This window comes from Pleurodeles waltl, chromosome 11, assembly GCF_031143425.1.
Source record: "Pleurodeles waltl isolate 20211129_DDA chromosome 11, aPleWal1.hap1.20221129, whole genome shotgun sequence".
In the NCBI taxonomy this organism is placed as follows: domain Eukaryota; kingdom Metazoa; phylum Chordata; class Amphibia; order Caudata; family Salamandridae; genus Pleurodeles; species Pleurodeles waltl.
This window is the reverse complement of record NC_090450.1, coordinates 593,689,890-593,702,967: the sequence shown is the minus strand read 5'-3', so window position 1 is coordinate 593,702,967 and position 13,078 is coordinate 593,689,890. Positions and strand designations below refer to the sequence as shown.

Sequence of the window (13,078 nt, the reverse complement as noted above, 5' to 3'; positions counted from 1 at the left end):
GGTTCCTAGGACATTTTACACTGAACATAGGCACCATCAAAGAGTATTTCCAAGAAAGCGCCTGGACAAACACCGAGAGCTAATATTCTGTGTACAAAAATGTGGTTATTGTTTGAGGGGAGTGGAAACCTCACTCAGGCAACAATCACATTCCTTGTCAGGTTTAACCACAAAAGTCACTAAATTAACTTGTGCTTAACCCTATGGAGGCTTGGCACAAAATCAGTCAAGCTTAAATTAGAGGCACTGTGTTAACTGTGGGTATCTGGTCAAGCCTGATCGGGGCAAAATCACAGGTTGAAGCAAGCTGACTGAGATGGAGTGTGAGAAGGATATAGGGCCCATATTAGTCCTGCTGAAAATGTTACCCTTTTAAAGTCGGCACAGAGAGTTCAAAACCTCAGGATTTCATTAAAGGAACTCAACTGATGCCAGGCAAACATCCAGGTCCTGGGGAGGCAGGTCCAGTTTCAGGTTCAGTTAGGTCCAGGCAGGGCCTGTTGCAGCAGGTCAACTGGAAAGTTGGAGGGAGGCCTCTGGAGATTGTTGTGTCCCAATAGCTCAGAACAGGAGACCAGCGAACTGACCCTTGAATTCACTCTGATAGTCCTGAGTTCAAGGAGATATTCTTCACTCTTTCAAGCGGCACAGCAGGCCTCAAGCAGCAGGGCAGTCCTCTGAAGAACAAGACAGGTCTCAAAGTGCAGGGTAGTCCTCTGAGAAACAAGGCAAGCCTCAACCAACACAGCAGTCCTCTGAAATAAAAGGTGGACCTCAAGTAGCAGGGCAGTCCTCTGGAATACAAGGCAGTCCTGCTATGGTCTTCTGCAGTGCAATGAAGAGTTGGTCTGAGGGTCCACCATTTATACCTGGTATCAGCTTTGAAGTGGAAGAAACTTCTGGAGTCCCCTCCAGATAGTTCTGGAATTTCCTTCCTCCCTACCCAGGTTCCAAGATGTCTGGTGTGGCAAAAGTCTGGTTTCAAGGTCTTTGTGAGTGTGCTGAGGTAGCTCCTTTGAAATGTAAGTGGGGCAGGGTACTGTTCCACCCCTCCCATTCTGGCTTGATGGCTCTCTCCCAGTCACAGCCAGGTCATAGTGTTCACTGTCTGAGCCCAATATGCATTAATGATGAGGGAAAATTAACAGGCAAAGGCAGTTAAAAACTCCTAGAAGGCCTCACAAAGTGTAGGCCATGAAAATGCCAACTTTCTAAAAGTGGCATTTCCAGAAATGTAATCTAAAAATCAATTAACTTTAAAAAGGATTTTATATTACAATTCCTTTGAATCTAAACAGAACAATTATACCTGCGCACAATCAAAAGTTAGCACTTATTAAATGTAATAAGGTAACCCAATGTTCTCTGTGGTAGAGGTAGGTCTCACAGCAGTGGAAACAAAATCTAGGAGTTTTTCACTACCAGAAAATGCACAGCAGAAAAGTACATGTCCAACAATTTAACTGCAATGCACCCTGTTTAGGGCCTAACCTAGGGGTGACTCATATGTATTAAAAAGGGAGGTACAGGCCTGCAAAAGGTTTATTTTGCAAGTCGAAATGGCAGCTTAACACTGCACACTGGCATGCCGGAGGCATTTTTTTGAAAAAGCCACTTAAGGCTGAATCAATAAGTGCTGAAGGCACACTAGTAGCATTTAATGCAGACACCCTGTATACAAGTAGTACCACTTTACTAGAGACCAATAAGTAAATTAAATGTGCTAATTGTGTTTAAACCAATTTTACCGTGTTTAAAGCCAAAGAAATGGGTTAGGAAAACAGGAGAGGTGAAGGCATAAAGCTTGGCGGTGACCCTGCAAAGAGGGCCAAGTCCAACAATCTGCAAGAAAGACTTCAGCACTGCAAGCTATAAAAAATGCTCTTCTTCAAGATGCAACCTGCTAGGAAATACTTTGATCCAATGAATATTACATGACTAGTGATTGATGCCCGACTATGCTGTATCGGGACAGTGCTACTAAACCAATAGCCTGAAGAAGTATGGGCTTTAGGGAAAATACAGATAATGAAGTCACCAGGGATCTAGCTTAAGACTCAACCAAAGCTATACTAAGACATGAATTGATGAGCATGTTGCCATTCATGCATACAAATATACAATGGATGTTCAGTTCTAGCAATTATAGAAGCACCATCACCAAGACTGTTTCCAGAAACATATAGACACCTGAGAAAAGCCACAAGTGAAGTAGAATAGTTTTTTATAAATGATTCAGTACACAGAATGCTTTACTTCAATAAAACCTACTACAAAAGTGAAGAAAAAGCAGAGACCACCCATTTGCTCTTAAAGCACAGACAAACAAGGAATAAATTATGTGGCATAGTAGTTGATGAGGAAACACTTCATGACATTGCTTGAGAACCCCATTACTGTTGTACTCACCTTATAATTCTCAAGTTTATGAAAAATCTTTTTCTGGGTGCATAGCTTACTGACTTTGAATTCCCTTCTATCAATGTAGATGTAGTTGCACAATTAGCAGAACAAAATTTAGACTGAGATCAACCATCAAAGGTTTAGCCTGTAACAAAGCTCTAGGACTTTATGGTTTCCGTGACTCCTTCTATACTGCAGACTTACACTTAGTGGTGGAACTTTTGACTAAATATTTCAACCATTCTTTATGGACACAAGAAAGGAGAGTCTATAGTGAGATCCGCACTCACTGTTCCATCAAGATCTGATAGCATCCAAAGTTATGAAGTTCCTGTTGGCAAATAGTGTTAAATTATGAACCTAAGATATGAAGCTCCTTGTTTTCTGTCTTAACACAGTTTAGTCAACCCCAGTTTTGACAAAATTGAGATAGCGTATGCCTTTCTGTGAATGTTATTAACATCACTGAAGTGTGAGAGTGAATGATTATTGTCCCATCAGATGCCAGATAAGGCGTTCAATGAGATGAAAGACAATTTCAGAAGAAGGTCTTAGGGTTGAAAGCCATCATGCTGACTAAATTAATACAACCAAAGACAATAATTAAAGTCAATGGAGAATAAAAACACCTATTGTTTTAATGTTCAACGGAGAGCTTTATCCAAATGTGTCTTACAAAAAGCATGAGATGGGGATACCTCCTGTCACCCTTTAATTTTGCCCTCTCCTTGGAAACTCTGGTTACTAACCAAAACTGATACTGATTTTGATAGGCATATCATTTAGAGTGGGCATCATAAATTGCCCCTTTTGCCAACAACATACTTTGTTTTATAACGAACTGAGAGCAAACACTCACAGTTTTGATGTGAGAGTTCAAAAGAATCTCTGAAGAATGCCAACTCTGTGGGAGTGGACAGTTCCAACCAAAGAGCCACCAGTGGAATGTTGCTGATCAACAATGAACTCAGTTGTTTGAAAGATCCAATAAAACATCTACTAGGCATTCACCTTCCAAATTCAATCTCAGTCTTGTGAGGCAGTAATATTCCATATGTGCTCAACCAGTGTACAGAGTTTGAATCAGTGGGTCTATTACACCTTAAATTGGCTAAATAGGTAACCGAACAACTGAAATCAATATCTTTCACGTGAAACAGTAAGTCTTGTGGGATAGCCAAGCAAACTTTATATAAATTGTCCTAAGGTGTACGTATTGGGTTCCTGAATGTTTAGAATTGCATTTGAGCCACACAATTACAACCGCCTTTGTAATGTTCAAAACAGCAACATTTGAAACCATGAATCTTGGTCAAAGGAACTTGATCCTGTTGCCACTAAAGTATATCCTGTGGGTACCATCCATATATAAAATTAGAAATTATTAGTTAAAAAGAGCAATGTTACAACATTGCTGTTCCCAATCACACCAATCATTTTTAAACCTGATTTCAGTTCTGGGCTATTGAACAATCAATTTCTACACTAGTGAAGTAGCAACTCACCTTTGCTAGGTGACCTGTATTAAATTATGAGGTAATAAATGGTGATTCATATGTAGACACCTTAGATATGTCACATAATGAAATATTCCTTATACATGCATTTCCATAATTTTGATTTCCATCATAATTTCATTCATGCATTTCAGGACTATATTTCCCTTCTTCAGTATGAATATTTTTAGTAAGTTCAACAATTAATCCTGATTTTTCAGTTTTCAAAGTAGCATTAGGGTACTGCGATGAGAAAACATGTTTCCTTAAAATTGATCAAGCCAATGTATGAGCAATATTTGATTTGAACCCTGGAGTAACGGTGATATTTAAATACAATTAATACGTTATTTTTAAATTGGAGAGAGTCATCAGTATACCAGAAGCACACTTTATTCAGGAAAGGATTTCCCAAAGTTAAAGATTGATCAGTTGAGAGTGTTAATACATACATTTATGTCTGTTTGGACACCACCTTTGGATGAGAAAAAAACTGCAAGACACTGCAAAAGCAAGTCCAGGGAACAGCAACTCACTCCTGCCGCTGCATAAACAAAGATATACTTCAACTTCTACCTCCACTACCCTCCACATACTAGCAATCAAGCAAGCCCATATTCAGAAGACATCTTTAACTAATATCTCCAGCAGAGGTACCACAACACAAATCATTGAAGTGAACATTCAATTGATTATGACTACCAATACCTCTCTGCCTTCCAGAAAATAGGAAATTAAACAAGCCTTATGCATTGTGGGATTGTTTTTGAGGCTGCTTAATCATAATTCCACTTGGCATGATTCCATGTACCCTTCAAATGGCCCATCCAAGAATCCAGTGAATAGTAAATTTCAAAGTCAGTCTACAAGAAAAATTCTGGTCCCTTAACTTGGACACTGTTCAAGGGCCCTCATTGCTGAATGCATTTTTTGCCAAGCAATACGTGCTCATTCTGGTAGGAACTCATTCAAAAATGTGACACCAAACTTATTTAATACATTCAGGTCAACAAGCAAGATCAAGACTTAATTGGCCCTCCATTCTGGCAAGTAGAATGCTAAGAATACTTGCCTAGCCCAACCTTAAAGCCCAGGAAGACAATTCCAGTTGGCCACATCTAAAAGGGAAAACCCAATAGTTCATGAGAATCCTAAAGAAGGCCCTGTATAAAGCGGCTCAAAAATACATTGAATGAACCATATACAGTATCCTTTACACCTTTAAGCACACCCCTCTCTTTCCAAGTAAGTACACTGGGCATCAATGTTCTTCCGATGGCTAATCAGAGACATCATGCCTGTAAGAAACTGGATTACTGGTTGGAGGGGGTGGAACCACAATCCTTGTCAGAGTGAAGTCACAAGCGAACCCCAAATTAACCTGTGATCAACGCTCTGTTAGTTTGGCACAGAGCAGTCAGGCTTCACTTAAGGGCATTATGTAAAGTATTAGAACACCACTTCAAATAGTAATAAAGTGAAAACATACCACAAAAGGGATCCCACACCAGGTTAGAAAAGTAGAGAAAATTTTAAGAAATTAAAGAAGATTCAAATAACAAAAATCCAATCAATAAGACCCAAACAACAAAAATCCAGTCAGTAGAACCGGAGATGTACAATTTCAGAAATCTAAGTGAAAATACTACCCAAAACTACAAAGTGGCAACCCTTGATATAAGGTCACACTGGACTGCGACAAAGTCAAAGGTTCAGGCCACCCACATTGGAGCACGGGCCTGCTGCAGGAACCCAGTTCAGCCTGCTGAACAAAAGTACCTTAAATCCTTTTGCAGAGCTTTGCAAGGTCTGGGATTGAGGATGCGCCACGCAGCTGAGGTCATGTGTCAGTTATGGGGAGCTGCAAGGCTGTGATGTGAGGTCCTGCATCATTTTCAAGGAGGCCATCAATGAGGGAAGTTTGCAATGTGAAGTCATGCCTCGGGGATGCGTCGCGAGCCGGCTGATTCTGAAGAGACTGCATTGTGATTTGATGTCCTGCATCTTCATCGAGGCTGCCATCAGTGAGCAGATTACAATGCGAAGGCCTGCTTCAGGGATGCATAGCATAGTGGTGGTTTTAATGCAGGCTGTAAGGTCAATGCAAAGTCCTTGTGCTAGAAGGATCCTTGCAGCAGAGGTGATGTGCCGGTTCTGTTGGGGGGTTACACTGTGCAGCAGAGGTGATGCGTCAGTTCTGCTGGATCCACCAATGGGATGGTAGAGCACCTTCAGGCCCACCTCCAATGGTCCCGAAATGAGGTACCACCACTTGACAGGGTAGGACTCACAGTTGCAGAATCCAGGTGCTGGTCACAAAAGACTAGCTTTTGGAGTCACACTAATGGTCCTGGGTTCAGGTTATATGTCAAGTCCTTCTCACCCAGGCAAGAGGGCAGCAGACAGCAGATAAGCACAACAGGCAGCAGTCCTTCAGGGAAGCCGTCCAGTAGAGTGGCAGTCCTGTCAGCAAGCACAGCAGTCCTTCTTCCTGGCAGTCTTCCACAGGTCCAGAAGTGTACTGAGGGGTTGGTGTCTCAGGTCCAATATTTAAACCTGGTGAAGTGAAGCTCTTTGAAGTGGGAAAAGCTTCCAGAGGTTTCTCTTTGAAGTGCACAGGTTTCCTGCCTTCCCTGCTCTAGACTAAATTCCTTTAATGAAGGCAGGACACCGCCGATTGAGATGTAAGTGGGGCTGCGCCTAACCACACCCTCCCATCCTGCAGTAATGGCCAATGTAGGTATACCTACGCTCTCTGTTGTGTGTGGCTCTTTAGGAGGAATACACAAAGATCAGCAGCCAAATACACCTAGTCATGCAACCCAGAGACAAGCTGTAAGAACTAAATGCCGAAGGCAGGAAAATGCCAAATTTCTAAAAGTGGAATTTTCAATATTGCAACCAAAAATCCAACTTTACCATAAAAGAAGATTTTTCATTACGATTCCAAAGACACCAAACATGAACTATTTATCTGTTCCCATTTAGAAGTTGCAACATATTAAACGTATTAAGGCAACTTCAATGTTATCCTGTGAGAGAAGCAGGCCTTGCAGTTTTAATAAATAAATTTCACTACCAGGACATGTAAAACTTAAAACTGACTGTTCTGCTTTTTAAATACGTTGTACCTTCCCCTGTGAGCTGTTTGGGGCCATCCCTACGGGTGACATATGTATTGAAAAGGGAACAGTTTGGGCCTGGCAAAAGGTTCGTTTTGCCAGGTCAAAATGGCAGTTTAAAACTCACAGAAAGGCTGCAATGGCAGACTTGAAGTGGGTGGCACAAGAAGTGCTGCAGGGCTACTTGTAGCATTTAATTTACAAGTCCTGGGGTACATGTAGTACCACTGTACTAGGGACTTATAAGAAAATTAAATATGCCAATTGGGGACAAGCCAATGATACACTGTTTTAAGGAAGGAGTGCACGCACTTTAGCACTGGCTAGCAGTGGTAAAGTTCACAGAGTCCAAAGGCCAGCAAAACAAGATCTTACAAATATGGAGGAGTAAGGCAAAAGGTTTGTGGGAAAACCACACTAAGGCTGACAGGTCTAACAATGCCAAACATGCCTGACTGGTTTCTAAAGACCCCAATAGACACTGAGAGTAAATCTGATCACTGCTGCTACCACAATGACAGAGTTAGTACCAAGCGAGGGGCTCAGTCTTTGCCACATGGGTGGGTGACCTTGTAACAAACTGGACACATCCCCCAGGTAGAACATTTTAAGTACCACAAGAAGCTTCCTCGTGGACACTGACCGCATGGAAAGTCATCATGGAAGTCATCATGGAAACCTCTGTAAGAGGCATGAACAGATGGCAAGAAATGTATGATTTTTTTAAGGCTTTCAGGGTCAGCAGCTTTACGTGGCTAGAGTTAACTCCCCACATTCATCACCACCCAGCATACCAATGATGTTGGAACTGGGGAAAGGAGGTCAGTGGGAGGATACTGACACTGCAGTGGATAACCCGGGGCCTCACTCAGACTCCAAGGGGCAGATTTACTAACTTTTCACATAACACTGTGCTGCAACCAAAGTTGCTGCACTGTGTTGCATGAGAGAGCAAAACTATACCATATCTACTAAGATCTAATGTTATCCTCCCTCTGTCTGTTGGCACTCTTTAAGCTGTCATGTGGCAACACACACCTCCTTGCACAATAGTTAACGGGTATGTGTATTCTCTCAAACATTTGTTGTTTTACTGGAGGAAGACCCTTAAATACTTAAATACCTTTCCCACTTTGTATGTGTGCTGTACAGTTCAGCACAAATGCAAAGTTGGAAATGTTTGGAGAAAAGCCCTGTATACCTTTTTAGTATGTCTGAATTTGCATCAAAACCTATGTATGCTTGCATGGTATGGTGCATTCCAACTAGACTCATATTTGTGCATGGTGAGGGGTTCTCCAGTTGTCCTATTTCATTTGGACTGATTCAGAGCCTTGTCTGGCATTGAGGTTAGATTTTCTATGTCAATCTTTGTCATAGACCTTGCTCTTCGACCATAGTAATTTCCGGGCACTATCCAATAAAATTCTCATCCTCATCCCCACAATCCACCTAATTATTCAAATTCCCGAGGCCCGCACCTTCAAGGCTTCTTCAATATCATTTAATATTCCTGTCAGGATTTGTTTTGTTGTCAAAATATCCATGCTGAGAGACCAGGCCTTGTGACTTGTTAATAAATGCAGAGTGATATCCCTGTGCCTTACTTTGATTCATTATTGCTAAGTGGGAACTGGTCTTCCCCATTGCAGGTGATGTCTGGGAAGTGGTCATCTATTTGCAGAACATAGTATGCTATATTCTACATTCCTGAACTTTTCTTGAATCATTGTTCTAATGTAATTTCCAAGGAAGGATCCTAAATGTGTCAGCCATGTACTCAGATAAATTTTTGTTTTGCCACACCCGAAGTGTGCTTTGTTGGTGACAAATGCTCAATGAAGGTGCTATCTCAGCATCCAAGCTCTCTGTCTCTATCCTACTTCACAGTGTCTGTTCTCCCTCCAAGATGTGTGCCCTCTCTCACTGTGTGCTATCTTGAGAACCTTATCTCTGTCAGTGATGTATTTCACATGATTAATTTAGTCATTTCTCTCCAGATTCTGCGTTCCGGATAGGTACAGTTAAAGTATGTAAATATACATAAATGGATACATATAGCAAACGTCTAGATTCTGTGGCAATGGACAACTAACAAGTCACTATGTAAGGTGAAGATATTGTTACGGTTTGCCACTTACTGGGAGACCTTGTCAAGAGTGTTTTGCTGCATATTAGAGACCTATCCAATACCCCTAAATCAGTACACACACAATAGAAAGTTCTGATAATGTGTATTCAATATACAATACACTACTACAGTATAAATGTATTAGAATAACTATAATAACACAAACACCAGCAAAGGCGAATATTATTTGTGTGAAAAAAGGAAAACACCAAACATTGCATATCATGAGCTGGGTCACTGAAATTAAGCAAGTAGTGGTTGCAGCCCTTTCTGTATAGTTATGGATTCCCTGCCCTTGTGACATAATCCATCATCTGCTGCATAATTTGTAGGTTTTATTAATAAACGCACATTTTGTTTCTAGTTCAAATTCATCAAATATTACAAAAAAAAACATAAGTCATGGTACTGCAATGTACCTGCTAAGTTTAACTGTAACCTTTCAGTCTATGAGTGTTGTGTACAGATATTAAGCTGGTACTAATGTGGTCAAACATTTGGTCAGACATTATTAATAGGTGTAAAAGGCTAAAACAGTGAAATTACACAGCCGTACAATGTGCCACATTATGACATACTTCACCTTATCCACATAATCAATACAGCACTGCGGCATAACTTGGACCTCCCTTGCTGCCTAATTTTTGTGTCTCTGATCATAGTTTAATAGAGCATCCAATCTTACTTTGATCTCAGTTCATCAAAGGTTTGTAAACTGCCTACATTTCTTGGTACATACACTTTGATTTGTTTTTTGGCTCATTAGCAGCAATGTCCTAGTATGTGCATGGATTCAGACATGTAGTAAGTCCTTTCCCTTCTCAATGTCCGAGACAAGGTTGTACAGTCTTTCTTTAGAGATCTGGAATAAGAGAGGTGATCGATCCTCCCAGCGGTGTCATTTTCCACACTCTGATCCTTTGATATGTGTCTGCAGAGAGATACTCTTTATGGGAGATGTTAGGCAGGACCCACACCTAAGGGAGCATTTCCTGGGTTTTACATGGACATTCTGCACCTGGGTTCATCATTATCTTTTTTAATTTGCAAGATATTGATAAAGTAGCATCTTAATGATCTGGCGTTTGCTTGATTCTGTCATGTGTTCTTCATCAAATCAAAAGCTGGAGCTTGCCAGTAGGAATTGGTATATTTGCAGGGCCTTCCAGAAGGAGAGACAGTTTTACAGGAAGAGCAGGAGACTCGGAAAGAGCCTAGTCAGGTGGAAAAGTAGACTTCTTTCTTTGGCAAGGCTGTATTGAGGATTATCTTCAGTCACAGGTTGGATTGTGCATTCTGAGATTGGCCATTTTAGCTAATAGGGATCTGAGTATTAAGTTGGTAAATTTTATTATTATTTAATATTATTACTATTATTTATTATTTTATAAATGGCTGTAAATTCATAGCTGCTGATTTTGTTAACAGGTAAGGCACTGTAGTTGATGCTTATAATATTACATATGTGTTTGATAGTGATTTTATTGTAATAAAGTGTTGAAAGTAGTCTTCTTCTGCAGACAGTTTTAAATTTAAATGATGTCTGTCAGATCGACCATCAGCAGAAAAGAGAGCTATACATTTAAAAGTAAACAATTCAAGCATTGAGCCAGTGTGTATTTCTTTTTCATCATTTCTGGAATATCCTGTGAAATTGGTGTCAAGACTGGTGTGAACTAGAGCATCAGAACTATACCCTTGAGCCAAAGCCTACTTAGGCACTAGGTGGTATCAGATGACCATACCTATTCCAGGGCTGGGTTGCAGGCTGAATTTTACAAGTAGTGACTCATCTAGTAGTGACTCATACAAGAGTGATTAGTACACTAAGATTATTATTAGAAAATTAGACACTTCTCCAAACATATTGTATCACTACTCACTAGACATAGCAAGAGCAGTTGTGTGAAGCACATACTTGAATGAATCTCCCTGAGAAGAACTGAAACACTTCCAGCAACAAGCATCATACTTTAAAAGAATGTAGTTCTTTCATTGGAAGGATATATGTCTATATCTACTGGGGTTTATCTAGAGGTGGAAGCACAGGCCATTGTATCATGGATGTTAAATGTTTCAAGAATCTACTGATTCACTGTCTGTTGAAGACAGACTGCTCAGACACGGAAGAAAAAAGTACTTTGTAGGTCAGATTAGAGACTGTATCCTGAGAGTGGATCAGTATAGCATTGATATTAATTTAATGATGCACAATTTTAAGAAGAACAAAATATTTAGGGGATATGGACAGGATATTGTGATCCATGCTCTCTAGTACATTCAAAGAAGGTGAAGAAGTTTTATAGTATGGCATTTGCTGTATTTTCAGGGTTTAGCGCGCTTCCTAATGTTCCTGTAAATCATCATACAATTTTGATCTGATAAACACCACAGAAAATCAGAAGAACAATGGAAAAATAAAGACTTTAGCAAAGATCACATGAAATTTAGATTTAAATGTGTCTACATAACACTATACCATACAAGTATTGCTTTTACACTTTAGCTATTCTAGTTATGGGCAAATGCCAACAGCCTCAAAATAAGGCAATAAAATGTGCAGTATTCATCCACAGGACCCTAAAAGCATCCAATCTTGCTGAAAGAATGCATAATGAAAATGTAATTACATTTCCAGATTAAAACAGTTTGCTCCTTAACCTACTGCCTATGTTTAACATACTTCCACCAGACATACAATATCTACTACTGTGTGAATTCGATGAGTTATGTGCACTTCAGTACACTATTTTGAACCAGGTGCATAGCACTTCTTGAAATTGTTCCCCTCTGATGTGGAAAATGTATAGTGTTTTAAATATCAAGGCATCCTTTGTACATCCTCCAGTTGGCAGAGTTGATGAACTACAGTTGGGGGATATTGTGTTGGCATTAACTATTACAGGCTATTGCAAAAATCACCATTCAAAAAGGACACTTAAATATAGTATTTATAATTGTAAATGCATATTAATTTAAAACATTTTCCTATGGTTTACCCAGTCTTTGCATGCCATGCTTTTTCGAACTTCTCAACCTGTTTTTGTTATATCGATTCTACAGAGGCACAGCCATTGAAAAGCATTTTTACTAAGTTAATGGAGATCAACAAGCTATACTACACTTCAGCTCTTTTGTTAACATTTATTGTGCACACTATCGCAACTGAATGCTGTATCGGTTACCAAGGATCCCATATACTTATTTGGGTTGTTCTCAACTACTACTGGTCCATACAGTCAGGTACCTCTCTGCATATTTAGTATAGGTAAAAGATTAGGAGAATGCTTAAAAGAAGATGGAAAAATAATACATAATTTATAGGACATTGATCATTAATGGTATATTACTTTATTGAACATGATTGCAATGGACATTGAACGCATTTCAAAATGAGTAAAGTCGTTTTATATATAAAAAGAGGAACAACACATGTAAAATGTTGATTGCTGCACAAACGGTAGATATGTTGGATTCAAAGTAGCTACATGATTTACAATTAAGGCAAGTGCTTAACTATGTTGTTAGTAACATGACTTTAACTTCAGTGGATATTTTATGAGGTTAACCTAATCATCATAGTTCAAAAGAGGATACCAGAAGACGAATTGATGAATTAAATTATTATGGAATTTTGATTGAATAATGTTACAAAGGCATAAGCGAGATTTCAAGTGGATTTATGTGAAATCAGAAAAGTATGGCAAACATGATAGATTAGGATGAATTGATAGGTTTACACTGCTTGAGGAAATATGGGGCATAACATTGAAAAAGACGTAGAAGTATGGAATTGAAATTGCAATATGGTGTAAAAAGACTATCATCAATTTAGAACATCAGTGAGTAGATCTGAGGGTGATGAGATAATGGTTGATGAATACAGAAGATAGACTAGTATGATCACTGATAAAAAGAAGAAAATT

At 39.6% G+C, this 13,078-nt stretch overlaps 1 protein-coding gene across 1 annotated transcript in view; it reads left to right on the top strand.

Moving 5' to 3' along the window:
- SLC4A5 (solute carrier family 4 member 5) overlaps positions 1–13,078 on the top strand; it is a 706,789-nt gene that overhangs the window by 147,557 nt on the left and 546,154 nt on the right. The window lies entirely within an intron of this gene.